General features: G+C 44.9%; 1 protein-coding gene across 2 annotated transcripts in view; it reads left to right on the top strand.

Moving 5' to 3' along the window:
• Positions 1–22,387: 22,387 nt before the first annotated feature.
• DUSP29 (dual specificity phosphatase 29) overlaps positions 22,388–24,430 on the top strand; it is an 86,552-nt gene continuing 84,509 nt past the window's right edge. The window contains exon 1 of one of the 2 annotated variants that reach the window (XM_085608737.1): positions 22,388–22,661. The gene's annotated coding sequence lies outside the window, so the exon portion shown is untranslated. Of the gene's footprint in view, positions 22,855–24,430 lie in introns of both variants that reach the window. The other variant, XM_085608738.1, reaches the window with a different exon arrangement.

Here is a 24,430-nt window from a genome sequence, read left to right as displayed (position 1 = left end):
TGGTGCAGAGGCAAAGTGATCCCCTCATTTTCAGGTATCCACGACCCCATGCAAGTGAGGGAACGCCCTCTAATGATAGTGATGGAGCTATATGTGCGCCAGCGCTATCTGTATTACAGAATGGGCTTGACAAGCATCTGCGGCCCCTTGGGTAAGCCATAGTGCCCAGGGGGTGCACAAAGCAGGCACATATGCCCCATGCACCCCGGGGCCCACTCTGTAATACCAGCAGCGTCCGGCACAGGTAAATGCGATGGGGCAGGGAGGGCGGGAAGGTGGAAGTCGACATACAACGGAATAGGTATATTTAAATAAATAAACATTTATTCTGTCGTCTGTCGGCTTTCCCCCTGCTGCGCCCTGCCCCGCCCCACCACGCTTACCTGTGCCGGTTACCGCTGTGTAATACAGCCCCAGGAGAGCTTGTGAGGAACATATCGTTCTAGGTGGATAATAATGTGTATGCCTCTCTGATGGGTACTGGGGACCAAATCAATAGAAAGCTCCAATACGAGGGACTTAGAGAATCCTCTTCTCAACCGGCAGTCAATGCAGTTCATTAAGGTGAGGCGAAATATATCCGCAGCAGGGAATCTGCAGGCTAGACACATGGCTACATTCTGTACAATTTGCAAACCTTTATATCCAATGGCCTCGGAGACCCAGTCTCGCACCGGAAGGAATATATATTTATTTATTTTTGGTGGGGACCGGGGCAAAGTAAATTGCGCACCCATCACGGACGAAACCTGGGTCTGGAAGGAGAACTTAAGTCGAAATTCCCCCAGAATCTTAGCTACAGTAGGCTGAGGTGGGAGGTGGCAGCGAGTCGAGCCAACAACTTTACCACCAGTTACCATGGAACGACCCAAACAACAATGTTCTGGTCTTGTACAAATTACATTTTAGGTTGCCTTGTCGCATCTATTCCAATACATTGGTTTGGCAGGCTTTAAAGGATTCCTGAATCGTAACTGCACTCTGCCCCATTCTCAATGGACAGGATCATTTGGGTGTGGTCCGCCTGTGGGATGACCTTAAATCCGAACGTCTCAACTAGCGGGGCCAATGCTGTAAATAAAGAGGGGCTCAGAGACGAGGTGAAAGAGATAAAATGCTGGTGTTGCATATCTATGGTTGGAGGCAAGAGGATCCCAAGGCTGTGATCCCTACCGGCAGTTCCCAAAACATGCGAAAAGGGGAGCATAATGCAAAGGCACTGAACAAAACCAGATTAAACCTTACCCAAGCTGACAGCTCCAAGATTGCCCCTCAGTGGGAACTGAACAAAATGTACAGTACAGCAGAATTTGCTGTTATCAGAGGTACGTACGGTCCTAGTCACTACAATCCTGATACAAAGGCAGGGGCGGCTCCTCCACTAGGGAGGAGGAGCGTAGCCTCACTGCTTTCTCACAGTGCGAGAAAGCCAAAACATAAAATGGTTAATAACTAAAAGTTAATACTATTTTATATTTCCTTTGCACATTGCGGGTGGGAGGATGGGCGGGCTGGACTGGGCTGCTCTGTTCTTTGAGCAGGGCAAGGGAGGAGTGGTTTGCACACTCCTGAGTGCACAAAGACTGTTTAGTCTGCCCGGTCAGCTGCCCAAACCAGTCATGCACACTCTGCCCTTTCTCCATGCAGGCTGCATGGCAGCCTACATGGAGAACATGGCCACCCCATTTGCCCCTGGCTGGGCGGTGTCCCGACCAATCACAATGCTGCTTGCACCGTTGTGATTGGCTTAGGGCAGGGAGCCTGGCTGCCTGCCTGCTGTTGGAGGCAGAAGAGCAGGAGCAGAGAAGGAGAGGGACCCAGCGTGGCGGAAAGGTAAGTTTAATTTAATAATTTTCTTTTTTTATCTCCCCGCAATCCCCCCGCGAATCCCCCCGTGCCGGCCGCACCTGTACAAATGCCTTTCTGTGCTACACTGTCCTGGGATGGGCTGGCCTGTTGGTGTCCCTGTGTTTCCAAATCCCTTCTTCTGCTGCTGCCGCCTGCTGATCGACGTGGCTTTATGAGGTTATCTCACATTCCCTCTGCTGCTTTACAAGGATATATGGAGGATTACCACAGCATTGCCATTGCTCAGCATCGCTTTCAGACATACAACTTTAGGTAATAGTTAATCGTGAGTAACACGCCTTCTTTCTATTTGCAATATGTGTTGTTTTTTAGGGTGATGTGTATTTATACCTTTTCTTACAGCACACTATAGAATACCTAATTTTTTAGGCACTTATAGCATTCCTCTGAGAGGAAAAATGCACTTTATGAAGTCAAATCTAGTATATTAGTAGTGCACCTTATCCCCCTATATTAGTAGTGTAACTTTTTAAAACAAGCATTGGCCAGGCCAATAGGTCTCACCTATGCAAAATCTCTTGGCTTTGTCACTGCTATTTTAGATGTTGTAGAGAAACACAACTGTTGTGCAACACGGCTGTAAGTAAAAAAAATAAACACTATTGCACGCTTAATGCTGACCACAAGATAGCACTTTTTTCCCTTTACTTTTAGCCTTGCTGCACAGCAGCCGCTCTGCAGTACAGTATGACTAAACTAACCATTGACAAGGTCTACAACTCTTGCTCATGCAAGACCAATTGAATTTGCCAATTGTTTTTGTGGCGAGTGTGGGTGGGGCAACTGACAATGGGGGAAGGCGTATGGGTGGGACAGGACAACCAACAATGGGGGAGGGGGCTGGTGGGACGTGGCAAGCAAGGTAGGAGTGAGGGGAGGAAGTACTAGCAAAGATGGACAAGCAACGATGCAGCCAGCTATGATGCGGGGAATGGTAAAGCAATAACGACGTAGGAACAAGCAACAACAACAGGCAATGACTACAGGGAAAGCAGCAAGATAAAAAGTTCCTCAGTCTGAGTGTATGCAGTGGAAGGACACCCATTGGGAAAAGGAAGAGGTATTTGGGCCATGCTCCAAGGGAGCGACAAACAGGAAGCGAATAAGGCACACACTGAAAAAAGAGAAGTAAGGAAATTAGAGTGACACTGAAGCCAACCATTGGTAAGCAATGGGTGGGCTCCAAGTCCCCTGTAGGAAAACATAATGTCTTGCAAGACACAGCACATGTGCTTTCTCAGGAGAGACCTGAAAAGACTGGTCTGCATTTCCTGCTCAGTAGCTCTAAGCACATGACTGAGCTTCCCTACACCTCTCAGTCAGTTCCTTGTGTTTAAGACTGCTCTATACTAATTAGGAAGAAAATTCACAACTAACACCAGAACCTCACGTCTTTAAACGCAGTCACAAACTGAAGGCATTATGCACAGTCCTATCTCTTTAGCGTGCTGTATACAAATAAAATGTTTTAAAAGGGCTGAAATACCAGCAAAAATTGCTAAATTTAAAACTCACATAAGAACATTGAAATTGAGGAAAAAGCTGAAATCTAAATACACAGTCTTCTCCTCTACTCTTCCCTTTCTCTGGCCTCTGTTTGGAGCAGCCTGCTGGCTGGGCTCTTTTGCACAGAGCCTTTGGAGACACTCTCACCATGGTTCTAACGTTTGGTGACATACCATATATGTAATTCACATTATCCACTCATGCTGTGGTTCTGATCCCAAATGAACAAATATAATGTCATAAATATAACCCTATTTTTAAATTAACATGTATTTTTAAATTGAACCTTATTATCGCACCTAACTGTGCACCATCTGTGGATCCATCGACTGTACATTTAACTTATTGTTTTCTATTCTAATGCAACATGTATATAGAGTTTGCTACCCCTATGTGGGGTGCTGAAGTGCTTGCTTACATGGATAATGCACTATATAGTATAGGGTATGAGGTTGGAAGGTTGTTGTCTTTGTTTTTATCCTTTGTGAGAAGTGTTACCATGTTGCACGTGATAACAGCCAAGGTGCAGTTAATCGTGTTCTGGGATGCATGTAATAGCAGTGTGGTAAATAATGGAGTATGAGAGCTAGATGCCCAGTTTTATGGTGTTTGGTAAGCTGGCAGATTTGAACATATCTCTGCAGGTTCCTTTATGGTATTTCTTATTTTGTTAGTTTGCTTAGCTGGTTACTGCACTGGGTTCTCCAATTTGAGATTTTGTGTATAGTTGTGGTCTTGATCTGGTATTGATGGAGGGTGTGAGAAGTGGAGGGAGGTTTTGCGATGGGCATTTTTACTATCGTATATATCTCAGTCTTTGTGAGATTTAAAAAAGCAGTCCGATTGTATAAATACATGGGACCTACAGTGGTAGACTATATTAAAGTCCTCTGAATTGTCCAGCAATGCGTGACAGATCTCTTCAGTTATTCCATACTGATTTCAGTATTTTTGGCTGTACAGTGCTGGTGACGGACAACCCTCATAGCATATTTTGTGTGAATTTGAGAGGTATAAGTTATAAATTGCTGCTGGCCACTGAATTTTATGCTTTTAGTATTATTGTGGGCCACAACTGTTATATATGCAAGTACATAACTATATAATGCCATGCAGAACCACAGGCCAGCCCTTCTTAGCTTACATCGTATCCAAAGCATTTTGCTGGTTGAGTTGTTTGAAATACGTGGGTTGTGCTTGTTTTCTGGGGTCTGCTGACGGGATGTGGGAGTACAGTTACCTAGGAAATAGACATGTTTTCATCTGTCTTCTAAAGTGCATATGCTCTTGGGTGCTTCTAATGTTGGCTGGTAGTCAATTCTAGAGCTTTGGCGGCCAGTACTGTAAAAGCAGTGCTTCTTACGGATTTCTTACGGGAAGGTGGTATGCTGATAAGTGGTGCAAGCTTTGAACGCAGTGGTCTATTTGCTTTGTATTACTTGAATTTAACTTTGAAGTATAGTGATCCCTTTTCCTTGGTAGGCTCTGTGTACAATGCAGAGTGCCTTGAACATTGCCTTTCTGGCTATAGGGACACAGTGGAGCAATTGCAGGACTGGGCTCATGCACTCTCCTGAGCATAGGCAGAGAAGAAACCTTGCTGCAGCATTTGGATGAGTCGTATTATGCTCATGATTAATGCAGGTGTGCCAAGGTATAGGTTGTTGGCATAGACACGGTTGGAGATTACGAGGATGGTTTGCAGTCTGTGTTGGTGTGCAAAGCATGGGAAAATGCAATGTTGTGTTTCATTGTGTAGAAGACACTCTTTATGACTTTTTTAGCATTCAGTTTCAAGGACAGGTCTGAATCCATGGTTACTCCTAGGTTTCTAATTTCTATTGATGTTGGAGTGGCTTGAAGTTCCTTAGGCCATATGGCAGTAGACTGGTACATTTTTTTTATTGTCCGCAGGGCATAATCTGTCTTTGCGGTATTAAGCTTTATATGGTTATTCATCATCCATGTGTTTATGGCATAAAAGCAACCATCAAGTTGTGTATTGTACAGGTCTTGGGAGGTATCCATTTAAAAAATAATTTGGATGTTATCTGAACAGTTGTAACAGGTGAGGTTGGATGATTTAATCAGATTTGGTAAGAAGGTTAATTAGACGATGAATAATAGAAGGGATGTGATGGACCACTGAGGAACAACAGTGTTGTGTGTGAGAAGGTGAATTGAAACGTAGTAGGTACATGAAACTTTGTGGCTCAGTGAGATAAAAAGGAATCCATTTTAGAGCATGTTGATAGATTCCGAGATTGTAGAGTCTTTGAAGAAGCGTGTTATGGTGGACGGTGTCAATTTCAGCTGATCAGTGGCGTAACACAGACCCCCGCAGCCTCCGCTGTGCGGGGGCCTCCCAAGCTCCAGGGGGCCCCCTCAGCACAATACTCTGGCTGGCGAGCTTCTGATTGAGTCCGGAGGGGATCCCTCCACTTACCTTGCTGGGGAGCCCCCTCAAGTTTTGTTACACCAGTGCAGCTGATAACCCCAGAAACAACAAGCCAGCTAATCACTTTTTTACCACTGTGGGTTTTAAATCAACCAGATGAAAATGATGGCTAACTCAATGCCTCTGCCTGGTCTGAAGCTGGACTGTTAGTCTGACAATAAGCCACAATGTTCGGTAAATTAGAGCTTTGAGTAAACACTGCCCTCGCAAACATTTTTCCTAAGAATGGTCAACTTTCTTTTTAAATTTTTTTAATAACACTTTATTTTCCAAATTAAGGAGACAATTCCCATTGCATTGCATATGGTTCTTGCACAACCAAAAACAAATGGTACCTGACAGTTTGTGATGTAATAGTGGACAAAATATTGACCCATACAGTGGCAACACACAATGGACACCGAATCCTGACCCCACCCCCCACACCCACCCACCGCCCCATTCCGAACTATAAAACTTTAAGCAGTCAATTTCCTGTGAACACTCTGAGCCGCAGCCTCACAGCGAGTTTCCGCCACGTTGTGCCGTGCGACAGTGTGCAGCACCCGCCTCTCAGCCCACACCCTCTGGCACTATGCCATTGTCTGCCTGTGAGGTGGAAGCTTGCTTGGCCGTGGCCAGGTGTGCTCTTAGCGGTCCCCATATGGCTTTAGGACGGGATGTCGGTGGCATCAACTGGCATATAACTCTGCATTAGTGTTGCAGTACACTAAGCTACGCAGCCAGTATTGTAGCTTGGGGGCCGTTTTCCTGCCCCAGTGGATAGCCACCTCCCTCTTCTCCAGCAACAGCCCCAGGGACGCCAACATCATAACTTTCTTGGGAATCTGAACTGTATAACCCAGGAGGGCAATTTCAGGAAGGGGGACAAGTGGAATCTCAATGATTTTCCCCAGTGTCTCATGTACCTCCGCCCAGTAGGTCTGTAAACGAGGACAGGACCAAACCAGATGAAGAAAGCCAGCATGTGGGGAGGTGCATTTCAAGAAATTGTGAGGTTTAGTAGCATCAATCTTGTGGGCCACGGCTGGTGTGAGATAAGCGTGGCGGAGAAATTTAAAATGTAGTAACTTATGGCAGCTGTTAAGCGAGATGTCCCTGGTGACCATACAACACTTCTTCCATTGGTCGTCTGTGATCGCCCCACCCACATCCACCTCCCATTCCTGTCTGATCTTGGAGTCCTCTACAGGAAGGAGCTGGGTGCAGGACTTGTACATTTTAGAAATTAGGCGTGCGCCACTTGTGCTCTCCAGAACCAAGCTAAGCGGGGGGAATGAGTCCGTTTCAACCGGGAATGAGGGAAACTCCGCACGCATGGCGGCTTTCATTCTGCACATTATGAAGCGGGTCATAAAACTGCAATCCAGGAATCTGTCGTCTTTGTCTATTGTGAAAACATGCCCCCCGGGGAACAGATCACCTAGCTTAGCTATGTCTGCTGTTGCTAATGTGCACTGTATTATTCGCTCTCCAGTGAGTGGGAACCATCTGGTATTGGGCAAAGGCAGGGCGGAGGAGTATAAAGATGTGGCACCCGCGCGCCTTCGCAGTTTATCCCAGGCCCAAGCAGTCGTTGACACTGTCTGGATATCCCACTCGTCCCGTGGGAAACCACTCGGCAGCACCTCGCTCAGTTTGTCCGGAAGAACTAGGTCCGCCTCTGGTCTCAGAAACGGGATACGTGCGTCGGGGTAAAACCAGGTGTGCGCGTAGCGGCACTGTGCCACCAAGTAATACAGTTGGAAGTCTGGGACATTAAAACCTCCTCTGTCATAAGGCAGGGTCAGTATGGACCAGCGAACTCGAAAACGTCTGCCACCCCATACCAGTCGAATCATAAGCGACTTTAGAGTGCGAAAGAAACCGTCCGACAGGGGCACAGGGATATTATTAAATAGATATAACAATTTGGGGAGAACCACCATTTTTAATATGGCTACCCTACCAGCTAGTGACAAGGGTAGTCTCAGCCATCTTTCCACCTGCTCTTCTATCTTTTGGAAGGTCTGCCCATAGTTCAAGCGTATTATCTGAGTGGTGTCCAGGTGGATGTGGATGCCGAGATTTTTTCACCGAGTCTTGGCACCATTCAAGGGGGAATTCGCAGTCCCATCTGACTGTGCTCTCCGTTAGCGGGAATATAATAGATTTGTGCCAATTGATGCACAGCCCAGAGAATCTGCCAAATTGGATAATTTCACGAATTAGAGGAGCCAGGTTTAGGTGGGGCTCCCGGACATACAGGATGGTATCATCCGCGTATAGGGAAGCTAAGAGCGGGCCCGTTTTGAATAGTAGCCGTTTATGCAGATGGCGTTCTTGGAAATGCCTGACTAGTGGTTCCATCGCTAAAATGAATAGTAGGGGGGATAGGGGGCAACCCTGTCTAGTCCCGCGATAATATAAACAAGACGGCTTGGACAGAATACCATTCAAGCGGAGTCGTGCCCAGGGGCCGCTGTATAGTAAGGAAACAATTGCGATGAAACTGTAGGGTAGGCCCATGTGCTGCATTACTTCCACTAGGATTGGCCATTTCAAAGAGTCAAACGCTTTCTCAGTGTCAAGCAACACCGCTGCTGCAGGAACCTCCGGTTGGATTCTGTGCAGCACAGTGAACAGTGGTCGGAGGTTCAAGGATGTGGAGCGTTTGGGTACAAAGCCAGACTGCATTGGGGAGAGGATGTACTCCATCAGCTGTGAAAGCTTGTTGGCAAGCAAGTTCGCCAGTATTTTGTAGTCCCAGTTCAGTAGGGACAGTGGTCAGTAAGAACCGCACTGTTTAGGATCTTTACCCGGTTTCGGAAGAAGAAGAATCACAGCTTCACGCATAGTGGGGGGAGGCTTTGTTTTTCCAAGGCCTCTGCATACACCTCAATTAACTGGGGGGCTAAAAAGAATGGTCAACTTAATAGGAGTTTGTAGTTTGCTGGGTAGGATTGGTTGAGTTTTTCTTTTTGAGAAGAGGTCTAATATAGGAGGTGTTGAGCTCAGGTGGAGATAAACTCATTTCCAGGGGGCTAGATGAGTAGGCATCTGGCAACCTCTCCTCCAAAGTTTGAGTGACGGATATCTTTAAAGCCTTTGTCTGGCTGCGATGATAAAATTGAGGAAATCTCTCTGTGACAGTGTATGACCGTATGAATTGATGGATGATTATTGTTGTCTCTTTCTGTGGTGGTTAGGTCATGTGTTGTGGTTTTGTCCATGTTCATCTTGAGGTAATTTTCAATCTTTTTAATTTTGTAGAAGAATTCATTACAGATTGTTACAGACGTCTTGTGATTGTAGAGTTTCTGGGTTTAGACATTGTGGACTGTGGAATTCTGTTCTTTAACAGAGTAGTCTGCTTCAGATATGGGCAAGGAGTAGTGGTGTCTTTTTGTGAGTCTGTTGACTCTTTTATAGGGTCTATTATAGTGGTAAAACATGCTTTTGTCTGTTTCAAATCCTGATTTTCTCCATTCGCGTTGTAATATAGTGAGTTGTGTTTTCAGTCTTTTAATGTTTTAATGTTGTCATTAACCCATGAGGTGTTCTCTTTGTGGTCAACCCTGGATGTGGTTTTCATTGGTGTCTGTTGGTCCAGTGCATTGAAGACCCAGTTGTAGAAGGTGTGTATGTTTTTCGGCCCCAAGCTTATTTAGGCTCTTTCAAGGTGGGTCTTGAGTTGCTATATTTCTAGTTTTTTACATTGTCTGTACAAGTGTTTGTTGCTGTTAGTTTTTGGTGTCTTCGAAGTGTTGTCATTGATATGTGTGTTGATCCTGAAAGTGATGATGTGGTTGTTTCTAGCTTACGGGGGAGTTGTCTGTAACATCTAGTGTGTGTCCTGTGCAGTAGGTTGGGCCAGAAACGATTTGTTGTGGATAGAAGTCTTGAAGGTTGGCTATGATAGCTGTGGTTGTGGTTAGATTCTTCTTGTCAAACCATAAGTTGAGGTCTCTAAGAATGGGCACTCCAGATGGGTGTTGGTCACTGTATCAAGTAAAACATCTTTAAAGTTGGCATTGCTGCATGGTGGATGGTGGTATGTGTGTGTGTGTGTATGTGTGTGCGAGTGTGTGTGTGTGTGTGTGTGTAAATATATATATATATATATATATATATATATATATATATATATATATATATATATTACCTACTGGCGGTCGCCAGTAGGTAGTTATAGTTAGGACCACGTTTCCATAGGAAATCCGCAACATTCTATTTTGAATAACTTTGGCGCCGGTCGACGAATCCTCGCGAATTTTTCAAAATAGGTGGGGCGCTACGCTCCGCTCCTACCCTAAAAGTCTCGGGGGGATTCGTCAAGCGGGGGCTGAGATAAAAGGGGGGTCCCAAAACGCGTTTTTCCCATGCATTTTTCCATAGGACCTTTAGACAGGGCTACAGCCCGAACGGCTGAACAGAATTTAATGAAATTTGGCAGAGAGGTAGTCCCCAGGTCAAGGAAGTGCCTTTTGTAGGTTTGGTGTAAATCTGTTCAGTAGATTCTGAGAAAATAGCCTTTAAATCAATATATATATATCTGTGGCAGCTTACGGTGCGCTTACGGTGCGCTTACCGTAAGCTTCCCGTACGCGTACGGTGGCGTGCGCGAGCGCGATTCTGATTGGCTCTTAGATCTTAGTAAACATTCGAATCGGTCGAAACCAGGAAGCGGCGGCCGCCATTTTCTCTCTCGCTTCCTGAGTTGGGCAGCAAAAACGAACCCCAAAAATGTGTAAAGAGGCAGTTTCATGAGATCCTAACCACCCAGCATTGATACACGGGTCCCCAAACCACCCCCAAGCCCCAAAAAAAAAAAAAAAAATTTTTTCGGAAAATCGCCGATTACGCTTACCGTAATTATCCACATTCTCCCCACCCCGTGTGCAAATGGAGCCCGAAGGGCACCATTTGTGCATGGCATATAACATCTAAGAAGTTAACAAAGAATACATCTCACAAAGATGCGCAAAATATGTCCCCCATGTGCGCACGGTGCGCGAAGCGCATCGTGCGTACATGGCCCATCCCGCTTAACGTGGGCACGCGGTGCGCGCAGCGCACCGCGTGACCACTGTGCGTGCACGGCACTAACTGCGGAAAGTGGGCGCGCGGTGCGCGAAGCGCACCGCGTGCTCACTGTGCGCGCACGGTGCGCGAAGCGCACGGTGCGCGCACGGAACGAACGCTTACGGTAAAAAATTGTAAAAAAAAAAAAATTATCCACATTCTCCCCACCCCGTGTGCAAATGGAGCCCGAAGGGCACCATTTGTGCATGGCATATAACATCTAAGAAGTTAACAAAGAATACATCTCACAAAGATGCGCAAAATATGTCCCCCATGTGCGCACGGTGCGCGAAGCGCATCGTGCGTACATGGCCCATCCCGCTTAACGTGGGCACGCGGTGCGCGCAGCGCACCGCGTGACCACTGTGCGTGCACGGCACTAACTGCGGAAAGTGGGCGCGCGGTGCGCGAAGCGCACCGCGTGCTCACTGTGCGCGCACGGTGCGCGAAGCGCACGGTGCGCGCACGGAACGAACTGCGTTAACTGGGCGCGCACGCCACGAATGGCGTAAAGTAACTTAGCATTTAAAAAACCTTGCAAATTCACTGAAAAAACCATAGGTTTCACACATGTTATAGTTAGCTGGACATTTTACTGATAAAAAACCAATGAAATTCCCCCGTTATAGTTACTGCAGGCAACTATAACTCACGCGACCGCAATCTTCTGCTGATGACATATGTGTCTTTATGAAAAAAAAATATTTGTAATATATGTAAAGCTAAAATTTAATGGAAGAAGACATGGGCAAATAAGTGTCTAAATACAGTATTAGCATCAGCAGAGGATTGCGGTCGCGTGAGTTATAGTTGCCTGCAGTAACTATAACGGGGGAATTTCATTGGTTTTTTATCAGTAAAATGTCCAGCTAACTATAACATGTGTGAAACCTATGGTTTTTTCAGTGAATATATATATATACAAGTTTTCAGATGTGTGGGAAGATAGAAAAAAAAACGGATGCAATCATAACACCAGTCAGGTATTTAGTGGTACATGCAAAATATATGGACATGGATGCCGAAAAATGTGGGTGTCCAAATAAGTCAAGGAAAGGTGGTTCCATGCCAGATTTTCAAGATGTTTATATTAGCTAGATTTATTCTTCTACATAGGGAGTGTTTAACCAGAAAAATTCACATGAAGTATTCCCTCTAGACCTACTTTAGACGCTCCTACTACAGCAGAAGATTGCAATTGATTTTTCTCTTACATGTGGGAAGACATGACATATAGCTTGATGGCTATCCGTAAATGTTAACATTGGTATTTAGGATATTATTGGAAGATATTATTTTAATGTGAACCTAATGACATGCAGGACATTTTAGTGGTAGCACACAGGCGGGTACTGCTTCAGCTAGGATTTTGTGGAGGAGTAGCCCCCATTTTCCATTTTGAGTTGGGCGGCTGGGCCACATCAAATCCTTTTGCTTACCCTTTCAGGAGTACCCAGACTTTGGCTCATTTTATCGGTCTATGCACGCCTGGCAAAAAAATCCTTTCAATTCCCTGCTAAAGGATGTCCCTTGGCAGGACACGCTGGAGATGGAACAGCAAGAGCTAAAAGACTGCACCCCTCTGCAATCACTGGCTGGTACGTGCCAGGGTGGGCAACCACAGCAGGGCAGCGAGGTTTCGGAGATGTCTGGAGATGCTCAAAGGACCATTGTGCAGCAGATCTACAGGCTGACCCATTCTGACCCATCTCTCTGGCGGTCCAACCTACAACCCCAGGCAACTTTGCAGCACCCCTAAATGGACAGGGACAGACTCACACACAACTTCTGGGTGACTCCTGAGCTGTCCAGCACGATGGTGTAAACCTCTAAAACCACTGTGCATTAGAACCAGTGCTGTTTATGGAGAGGGAGCAGATGTCACTGACACACACTTACAAAATGCCTGCTTGTAAAGAGGCCTTACTGACAACATGATACCGATTATAGCCTGGCTGTGAGCAAACAGGAGTCACATTACTCCGCGCCTCATGCCATTCATTACCATGTGTGCACATTACAAGCAGCATAAAATTACATTACCCGCAGATGCGACTCATGCAACGCCTGCTATAAAGAAACAATGAGGTCAACGGCAGTCAATCCCAGGTACCAAATTTTATGGCAGCACAAATCGGTGGAGATATCGCTGCATGAATCTGTTTTACAAATTCTTAGGACTATTTTCTGTGCATCGCCTTCCATCAGTTCTAAAGTTTTAGCCAAGTGCAAGAAGGTTTAGTAAGAGAATTTTGCCTGCTGTGTTTTTTTTTTAGTTCTTTTTAGGTCTAGCAGTAGCCACAACCTTTCGTTTGTAATAAAAACATATATACTATACATACTTTATGTCAGCCCTCTTGATAATTTTTCTGCGGTAGTGTCATTCTTGTTTTACTTTACACCCACTACAGAATGCAGACTGGGCATTGGTTCAGCCCACTTCAGCCATTGGCTTGCCTGACTGTGAATGATGGCATTATGCTCTTGCACAATGTGCACATCTGCACAATAAGTAGTCCCCTTGAGTGCCAGGGATGACTGGTGCAGAAAATAAGCATTTGCAAAGCGAAAGGTTAGCAGTCAACGCCAGCCCTATTAGATATGCCAATGCTTGTTTACAATGGTAATAAGTAAAACAAAATGTTTCAGAATACCCTTTGCTAAGAAAGCTTGACTGCTCATTTTTTATCATTGACACTTGACAGCCAGCCACTTGCAAGCACTTAAATATGTAGATATTCTTGCCTCAACAAATTCCGTTTAACATTGTACACTTAACATATCATACAACATTGTGACAAATGGAAAGTTAAGAGGGCACATCACACTTTGGGCCGGATTTAGATGCTGGCAGAAAGGGTACTCCATCTCAACTGCCACTTTCGCCAACCTGAAGGTCCGACTTATAGACGGGCAGACCTTCAGTATGTAGACGGCGGAGACTACTCTGTCTCCGACATAACCCTCTGACGGCCCAACAGAGTAAGGGCCATTGGAAGTTAGAGCATGGGTCCACTCACCCAATTTAGAGTAGACAGACACATAGATAGTTTTTACTTTTACAAACTGCTTCTTAAACGTGGCAGAATGTTAAAGTCTAAACTTTCCAATGAGCCTTTAGCGACATGAGAGAAAACGCCTATAGCGAGGGAGTCATTGCCCCCCCCCCCCCCAGGAAAAAAGAAATAAATCCCGCTATGAGATTCTGTTTTTAAAAAAAGAAAATGAAAGTGAGCCGTATGGTGCCATCTTGCTGGCCGGGCAGCAGGGCACACTTTCTTTGCATTTACAGGAACTGCCATGAAGGTGGTTCCTGTAGTGCAAGTAATGTCCGCTGTACTGGCAGACATCTCTAAATGTGGCGGGCAGTGTACCGTCTGTTCAATCCAAATGGAAGAAGGACCGTCGCACTCTGGGTAATCCTGGTATTCCAAATGGTATTACAGTTGTTGGTGCAAATTGGTCAATCCTCCTGAATATGCGGATGAATGATATGATTGATTTGCGCTGCTCCCACTGAGGGAGGGCGTCCCCAATTGCACTCCGTTAATTTTCAAAAATGTTCAACTCTTGTGGAATGTTTTTCAAGACCAATTTTATTCATTGTTATTTCTTTTTCAATTCATTGTATCATCTTACTTCCTTCAGTAATAATGAGGTATGTTTTTTTCACACATTATTGTTTTATCGTGTCGAGTGCATTTCGGGCCCTGCCCTTCATCAGGGGATTTTATCTTACGAAACGTTAGGGCATATTATCAAGAAACGGCGTTAAAATTATCGCAGAGAATTCCCATAAAAGCCCATGTTCTGGTGTCAACATGGGCTTCTATTGGAATTCTCTGCGGCATATTATCAAACCCATTATCGCCGCTTTAGCGGCAGTTTTCTGCCGCTAAGGCGGCGATAATTTTAACGCCGTGCTTGATAATATGCCCCGTTGTCCTCCGGACGACTAATCTTTTATCCAGTTACTAGTTCTTTATTCAAAAAGTGACCCGTGAGATACTCCTCCTATCGCAAAAATGTGAAAATGAACGGAGTGCTATTGGGGACACCCTCCCTAAGTGGGAGCAGCGCAAATCAATCGGGCGGTGTACCGTCCCCACGTCAGGAGTAAAGTACTACGCCGTGGTGACGGTACCAACACCTCCTGTCAACATTTAAATCAGACCCTTCGTCTCTTGTTGCTGCATAACAGCTGTCAAGTGGCACAATGTCATGAGGGTGCTTTCGTTCAGTCATAGTTATTTTTTTTCTTCTGTCCTAAGCCTTATGGAATTTGCAGTTTTACTCGTCCATTATCCAAATGACATATCAGCCCTAGTATCGTTAGCACAAATGATTTTTTTTAAACTCCAGATTAAAAGTAAATGAGTGTGTTGTGTGGCTCGCAAATGGAGTTGCCATTAAATAGCACAACTTTTTAAAATAGATTTCTTACAGTTTGCCCTCTCATTGCATGCTTTTAAGCAGAATCCATTTGAAAAGATTTCAATATAGTTAACCTCCATTTGAGGGCAATTTCGAATGCCCACTGGTTTAAAAACTTAAATGTAAAAGTAGGCACAAACAGATAGGTCAAATACAAATACATTTTGAAAAGGTGTGCGATGATTTTGGTTCTCCAATCAAGAAACCACAAGGGAAGGTACTTGTTTTTGCAAAGCTTTGTAAAAGCTGCTTATCTAAAAATGGGTATCTGTCGTTGCAGTTGTTGAAGGCACCAGTTGCTGCTGATCAGCTCCAGTTTTATCTGCACGGGATCAGGAAACGCAAATTAATACATCTTTGGGCGCTTATGAGAAGCTTGAAGGCACGGTTAACCCTGTCAGAGATCTGATTTCCCCAAATTCCAAAGTAAAATCTGCAGGACGTATCTCTAGGGATTACTCTAGAACTCCACTGAAGATACATTAACTCTTGATAAACTGGGTGTAAATCATCTCCATATGTTTAAATCCCTCCGGATTCTAAATTTTGGACTGGTTGTTTCTTCCTCTAGAATCAAAGGGTTGGTAAAACATCAATTATTTCATAGTATACATAGAGTAAGGTACTAGTGTACATTTCTTTTAAATAATTAAACTTTTTGTAGCCCTTCCCTCTTGAAAAAGAAAACTCTGACCTTACATGTTGAGGCTCGATGGGTGCTTCATATGAAGAATTAAAGGTTTTTAAGGCAAAGGAATAGTCACCCACTGAAAAACAGGTAGGATCAGTGATATCTCATTGCAAGGAGAGGTGTGTGTCTATGTGTGGGTTTGTGTGTGCAAGCATTTACATTGTATGTAACATATATGGTTTTCCGACATTCAATTGAGCAAGCTGATGAACTCCAAGATGCTGAGGTCTACAGAACACAGACTAAAGTTGTTTAATGTAGCTTTGACACATCAGAAATACTCATGGGACAGGTGACATACGGTACAATGTGCTTTGCCATCTTCATTGACTGAGGGGAATAGAAAATCTATAAAGCTGTGCGATTTATTAGAAGGATTATTAAATACCCCTCAGTATAATTTGCTGCTCGTTGTCCATATTCATACAACACCACGCAGATTTCTATGTGTAACAAAATCATGGTGATGCCTAAAAACATTTATTATACTTAAATATAGTTAATTGTCTCATGATATAATCACCGCATGTTATTAAATGTGCACCACTAGATAATGGATATGCATATTGACAAAAACAATACTTTAGAAGAAAAAAAAGAAGAACCCGGACATTTAACCGGAAGAGTTCAATGCCTTACCCGCCCTCAATGCCTATTTCAAAAGTGGGAGCCTATAACCAAAGCTGAAATAAAATGTGAACAAGTGTAAAGAGACATTGTTCCCAAAAAAGAGAGGGGAGAATTCAGATTGATACATTTGTCCTGGTTAGAAGGACAGTTTATCAATGATTCCATACTTGAGGATTTAAACTCCCTGGCCTACTTTTAGTGGATATGAATATTGATTAGTGAACTCCATCATCACAGACAAATTGTTCCTCCTCGAATCTAATATCAGGGTGGCCAACCCTCACTATTCTTTCCTCCCTACAAAGGTTCTTTAATGAGAAAAACATTGTCCTGTTTTATCTCCTATACTTGAGTAAGGGAGTCTTGCAGAGGGCTATATTGGAGTTTCCATGTTTGTCCCAGATTGTGCTGTTGGAGGAATGGCTTTCTAAATTTTCTGGGCAGGAGTTTCTTTTCTAGGCATATCAAATATAACTAATTTGTCTAGGATTCTGCCTGTAACACTGTCTATTACAAACTGGTAATTAGTTCATGCCTCTTTGACTGTAATTGATTGCATTTGCAGTCTTAATCAAAGCCTAGCTCTTCTGCTTGGCCATAAAATACAAATTTTTCCAAATAACTTGAAGGAAAATTTGATTTTTTTTTAAAGACACAGGGCCGAGTATTAATCCTCGGCTGTTTGATTTACAAACAACCTCCCCGTTGGCTATACATCAAAAGACACCTTCATCCTCCCTTCGCCTACCTCTTTCATTAGTTTCCTCTGAACTATTTCTGTAAATGCTTCTTCATTAAGTGTTCATTTCCCGCTCATCTCGTGCGCCTCGGACGGTCACAATCTAATCAAAAAACAAACTGAAAACCCTGCAACAACAATTCTGCTTCTTCCTTCTTGTCATAAAATTGCAACCAAAGCAACACCACTCAGTTATGATCGGAATATTTGTTTTTCCATCTGACCCTTGATCACCCTGCTTCCCTTCTGTGTATTTGGCTGCCACCCCTCCCCCCCAACCCCCACTTTGATCACTGGTGCCCCCCGGATTGATTGCTGCACTTTCTTCACTCACGCTTAAATCTGTAATATTCCCTATTGCAGAACCTCTTGTTGTAGACCCAACGAAAACCTTCTACCTGCCTCACCACCCGTTCCTGAATGGACTGCCCCTGAAAGGGGCGATAAACCACAGGTAGCCCACTGCCCGTGTAGACCTTAGGAACTGGCAATGTTGGGACCATCGACTGGAGCCACACATCCATGTCCAACTATGCCTACTTCCCATCCACATCCTCCGCCAACTGTGGCCGGAACTAGATGTCATGCCGAACCCATACCTATTCCTCCAAATGTTATCTGGCTTCCTTTATACCTTTGATGTACTTAAAGAGCGCCATGCTTGTTTGGATGATGCATAGTGAGGCTTTGTTTAGTCTGGATGGCAATATGCCAAGGGTTTTGATGTATATTATGTAATGTGAACCTGTCTCATTAAAGGGCATTTTTCACACACATTATTGTGAAGCGTGTTCTTTGTGGTGTACCTTCTGGCCCAATGGAGGCATTCGAAGGCAGGCATCATTATAGGTCTGCCCCCAGCTCTTTTAGGAAGGTTGGTGCAGTCTGGAGACTGCACATGTAGTTATTGGTCATGTGCTTTTGGGGGCGGGGCTATTAAGGGCTCTGGAGGTGAAGGTCAAGGGGATAAGGTGCTCTCTTGGTGAGTGTGAGTCAGCTGCCAGGGGCTCAGTAGGGACATGACTTATTGCCCCCCTCCCTTTCAGTGTTAAAGGAGCAAGAGAAGGTTTAAGGTTGTGACATATGGTCAGAGGTTGTTGTTGACGGCATAAGTGCGCAATGAGTGGTTGATGTTTGAATAGAGGTTGTCGCTGATGAGCAGGTGTTACCGGTGGCGTGTTTTCTGGCTGATTTGGGTCTTAACGTTGGTTGGTTACATTACTAGGCGGGTGGATCAGCCGCGAGGGATCAAATGGTGGGGGTTAGGAGAGTTCAGAATTCACTGGTCTAGAAATTGAAGGCCTTGGGTTGTTATCAAGTTCATTAATAAGTTGAGTTTTGCAGTGTAGGAGAAGGCTGATGCAGTTGCAGTCGACGACTTACGGGTGTGAGCAGGAAAATGTCAGGTTTGGCTGATGTCTAGTGAAGCTTTGTTTAGACTGTATGGCAATGTGCCATGGGTTTAGATGTATACTATATGATGTGCACCTGTCTCATTAAAACAGCCTTTTTCACACACATTATTGTGCAGCCTGGTCTTTGGGGTGTGCTGTCTAGTACCTGAAAGGCTGTGAAAACACAGCAAGAGAAAGAAGCCTTTTTTTTCAACCTGCCTTTAAAGTAAGAGGCAATTCCCGCTCCTGCAGCATTCCTAGGCTCCACAGCACTCCGCAGGGACATTAGGGGCCCTGTAAGAGTAGCTTTGGTCCACAAAGGCAGCATTCTGATTGAATGGTCAGCTTTTAGTATTTATTCAAGGTTTTACTAAGAACTGGAGTGGCAGGATGCAGCCCTGCACCATTACTGATCACAGAAAGCTGGTCTCTGGTGCATGAAAATCCAAGGTCCCTCTGACAAACGGCTTTCCAATTCCTCAGTGGGTGATCAAGTATCAGGATACGGGATGGCAGGCTACAGCCTTCGCCCTTTATTAATCTCAAATTCTTTGGTGTATGTGAGTAGATGGCCAGGTAACGCAGACAGTGTTTTTCTCAATTCTTAGGGGTCATTGAAATCATGCCAAGGTTTGGCAGAGAGCGCATGTTGGCTATTCCATTCATTATTAATCTCAGAGAGCTTGGGTTAGATTTGTGAAATACCAGGTCCCACTGACAGAAAATGTTCTCAATTCCTCTGTCGGCGATGAAATAATAGAAAGATTTTAAATGGCCAGGTACAGTTCTGCTCCATTATCTATCTCTCTAAGTAAATCAGAAAGCCAATTCCTGACTATCAGGGAAATTCCTCAGATCCTTAGTGGCCAATGAAACATGGGTATTAGCATTTACGAGCTCTGGTGATGGTTGTATTAGCTGAGTGTGGCTATTTAGGAGCAGGTGAAGTCGTGGTAGGCGATAGAGTACGCAAGAGGGACTGCAACCTCAGTATAGTATCAAAGCGAGGGCTTGGTTATCTTCCATCCAAGAAGGAGCAATCCAGAGCCCACGAGGGTCCTAGCATAAATTGTGGCCAAGTTAGACGAAGCAAACAGCTCGTTTCTGAAGCAGGGAGTGAATTGAAGCATCTCATCCCAGATCCATAGGAGCTTCTCAACATAACGATAAGTGTGAGCATTCCAGATCTATCATTTAGAGCTTCCATTATCAGAACAACTGGGCTTTCTCAGAGAGCGATAATTTCTTTGTATGGTGGCCAATCGTATGCTACCTGTGGGACCAACAAACTGTCTGGCGCAGATATGGCCACTGAGTTAGATTCAATCAGGCAGCAGGCTATATAAAGTAATGAGAGAAACAATCACCTAATGGCGCTGTGAAAATCAATGTCTTGAGGGCATATAGGAAGCTTAAGTTACTTGACATTACGTTATTTCACAGTCTCTTCAAGTGGTCTTTGGCAATAAAAAGGAGTGGGATACACACGTGTGCAAAGAAGCATTTCTAAAAGAGAAATAACTAAGGAAGGTCTTCCATTTTTTGTGACATCTTAAAAGGGCTTCTTTCCTGGCTCAGATAAAGTGGGGTCTAATTCCACAAGAGAGCACCAAAAATGTTGCTCCACAGGCACAAAGGCGGCTGCAGACTTGCAGCAAAGATCTACGTATTCTGAGGCTAAGAAATTAAAAAACTTCCAATGCTACAAACGGAGAGGAGCGGGGCTATGGTGGCCTCCACAAGTAGGAGACATCCCAAGAGAAGGGAAATTTCTTAATCCTCAATATGTGAAGCCCCCGAATCGACCTGCTGTGGAAAATAAATATTTATATCTATTCTCCACTCGAGGGGTTTAACACTGCTGGCTGTCCGTGGTGGTTTTTCCCTTCTGGCGGCCAAGGTAAAGATGGCTAGAACTTAATCCTGTCCTCACCCCAAGATTCCGGTTTTCTATTACCACCAGGCAAGGTCCAAGAGCACAATGTTCGATGTGAGAAGATTTCTCTGGTCTTTGCATCATTTGGCTGTCACCACTATACCTTGAGCAGGCCATTCAAAATGTGTCACTCTTTGGTCAAAACTTGCCAACGTGTTAGGCAAAGCATGATTTTGAATGCCCTGGGTGACAGTGCAACAAGACTTTCATTGGAATTGATAGCACAAAATATGTTATCACATAAAGCTTGCCTGAGGCATGTATTTAATGCTCATTTGAGCGTCCATCGTTGACCTACCCTGTCTCAGTTTTCTCAGAACCCCCCATCCAAGGGCACAGTGTACATATTCCCTTCCTTCGCCAGCTGATCAAGTTGCAGCAGCATTCCCCTCGAGGGCAGTGGAACAATGAGAGACGGAGCAAGCATGCAGGGGGTGGGCGAGGGGGTAGAGATTGTTTACATGCTAAATATTACTTCTCATCTGAGGGACTGTTATGTACGAGACAACGTTGCTGAACGATTTATCACACAGAAAGAGATAGAGTTGACCTCTAATCGAGAATGCCACGAGTTATTTCAATGCTGTGATGTAAAATTTCAGGATTGTCCAAATTGTAGGAGAATGCTCAAGTCTTTCCCGAGTCTACACCAGGCAATCATCCGGCACCTTCCATTCAACAGTGCTCACTACAAATTAAGGTTAAAATTGCCTTTGCCAAATATAACGTGTCAGGCAGGGCCTCTGACACACTCATGGGCACATGTGGCAACAAAGCCATAGAGCTGGTAAAGAGCTGATAACACAACAGCTGTCTCCTGCCTCACACCAACATAAAACTTAGAACCTCTTAGATGAAGTTAGCTCAAACATACCTCACTCTCTCTCGTGCTCAAAACAATGCATCAAAGTGATGCTGTTTTTAAATCAAAACGCATCGGGCGGGCTACTCTTATAGAAAACGATTCTGTATATAGGTGGCCCATTCTGGGTGACTATGATCTTCCCAGATTCTACTCTAATAACTGGGCCAAAGTGAAGTTGAACAGTAACTGGCTACACAAACAAAGGTTCCCTGTCAGAGTTGTGCACGCAAGGGCTGTGTCTTGGTACCTAACTTTATTTTCAATCTAGATTAGTGATCTTCTTGACACTGATAAAGGCTTCCACTCGAGTCCTTCAAAATTAGCAGGGAAGCTGTTGTACACTGTGCTTTGGAACCAGGCTGCATCCAGCTGATGAGCACTATTAAGGGTAAAACCATCCTGGGTTGCTTGGGTACTGGGTCAGGCAGGACCTGGCCCAGCAGTTCGGGCTGGATTGTTCCTATCGGAGCAGAATTAAGACTGATTTGCATATGACTGGGTCCAAACCGAGGTGACATGGTGTGCAAAATAACGAGGGACTGGGATGTGGCCCTAAGTAATTACAGTGGCTGAGACTAATTCAAGCATTTCATCCACCACTGTTTTTGTATACTTCAAAGATTTCCCCATGGCTCCGCTTGACATAAACAAACACATTATTAATGCTACCAGTGCAGATCAGAGACTAAAAGCTTAAAGGCATTTTAGTGGGAGTGCCAGATGCCAGGCAGTGCACGTGTGTGCCTTGTGGTAGAACAGACAGCCCGTGCCACTGTGATCATCACAAGCTCCTTTTGGATCAGACCAAGCCGGTCTGGCTCCTGACAACTACCGTGGTCTCACGGGTCACTGCCCGTGCCCGCCTGTTTATGTGAGGCCTGAGCGAGCCATCCTCGGTTTCGGGTGTCGCGAGGCCCGCTCCCGTTGCACTGGGCAGCGTGCAAGGTCAGAGTCAGCAAATCCCACCCTAAAAATAGCCGCCCGCCGCTCCGGAGCCCGTGGGCCGATGAGACTCGGCTCTGTCAAGTGTTGTCACTCTCGACGGACGCGAGCGGCGGCTGACCGACGGCCACAGGTAAGAACCGTCACGCGCCGAGGCCCCCACGCGCCACTTCCCAGCGACGTAAGCGGCGCGAGCAGTAGCAGCAGAGCACCCAGGCCCAGCCACAGGGGAAGCACAGCGCGCGCCGCACGCGCCAGCAGAGCCTAACCCGGTCTAACTGCTTCTACCAGTGTCGTAGCATGGGCGATGTGAACGGCAGTGCAAGGTAATTTAAATTAGAGAGCAATGAGCCCCTCACACCCTGAGTCTACTACACATACAGAGAAGCCAAAGACTGAATGGGCATTTGTAAAGCACTCCCTTTTCATCTTGTGGAGCAAGTGACTGTGTATAAATCTTCCGCCGCTGTGGCCACCACTTAATCACAGACGGTATCACTTTTCAACCGCATCAAAAACTCTGGTGGCCCAAATTCTCTAGACCTCTCAAAGGAGGTTTTCCTCTCAGTTCTTGTGCGAATACCCAGGTCAGCATCTGTTTAATGCTAGATAGATCTAGCAATGGGCATTGCAATAAAGGCGCGAACACAAACAGTTGTCAGAAATAACAGGATTCCGCCAATGAGGCCCCCAGAGCAGAGGGGTACAATGAAATTCATTCGACAGCGAGGACTACAGAGAGATTTAACTACCCGGATTATCCTTATATTATGAACCTTTACAGCAGGGGCTGTGACATTCTCTGTTCAATGTTCTTCTTAAAGGATGTCCTTCTATATGTCGTGAAGAAATGTGCTCATCTGGAATGTTGTTGTTCAGGAATTTATTCTGTGAAATTTGGGAGGTCGTGCTTGAGCCATGAAGAAATGTTATTATCCATTAATGTTACAACGCATCTGTTCCACAGTCACTAAGGGACCACTGACGCTAGGAAGAGAGATTCCCACTTGTAGAACAGTAATCACTACTCTACAGATGGACATGTTGGTGTCACATGGAGATTTGTTTATATCCGACAGTGCCCTCGTAGCAAGAATTCTGACATAGTGAGGGGCCCACTGGGGCTATCAAGAGATGTTTTCATCAGGAAATATTATAACAGCAAGAAATACTTCAGTTTTATAGGGAGGAAGACGGTGGAACTGTGGGAGATGTTCTTATTGGTGGAATCTTCTTACAGCAGATATTACTTCGTCAGGGAGGGATATGTGGGGGCTGCGGACAGGTAGCCTTATTAGAGGAATGCTCTTATAACATAAATTGTGCTCATGCAGAGGGACATGGAAATGTGGATAACATTTTACTAGACAGGAGGTATATCCACACGGGCTGGCATAAGCATAGTTTATGAACATATACAGCTGTCGAAATGTATCCTAACATTTAAATCATATAATGAGATGTCTCCTGTGGATGGACTTTGAGTGACTGATATTTCAGACAGTGCGCGACCTCCCCTATGGGTAGCAAGTGCACTGATTTACCGAAATTTTCATGGTTCTAAATAGACCAAGGGCAATTAAAAGTTATAAGTACACATGCATAAAATAAGCAGGACTCAATATTCCTGATACCTCGAAAAATATGTAAGAGTGCACAAAGTGTCTGTGACTGTACATTTGCATAATTTACATCTAGATTGCATGATGTTCACTTCGGCCCGCTTTAGAACAGCACAACTGGTTCGGCCACACTGGCCACTGACCTGGAAGGGGGGGGGTGCGCTGACCTCTGGGGAAGGGGGGGGGCGCTCAGTTTAGCAATAACTTAGATTTAAAAGCAGCTGATGCAGTGTTCCTTGCGCGTTCAGATTTCAGGCAGCAATAAAAATGTCAAGATGAC

The sequence above is a fragment of the Triturus cristatus genome, chromosome 1_2 (assembly GCF_964204655.1).
Source record: "Triturus cristatus chromosome 1_2, aTriCri1.1, whole genome shotgun sequence".
Classification (NCBI taxonomy): Eukaryota; Metazoa; Chordata; class Amphibia; order Caudata; family Salamandridae; genus Triturus; species Triturus cristatus.
This window is presented reverse-complemented; position numbering and strand designations above follow the sequence as displayed.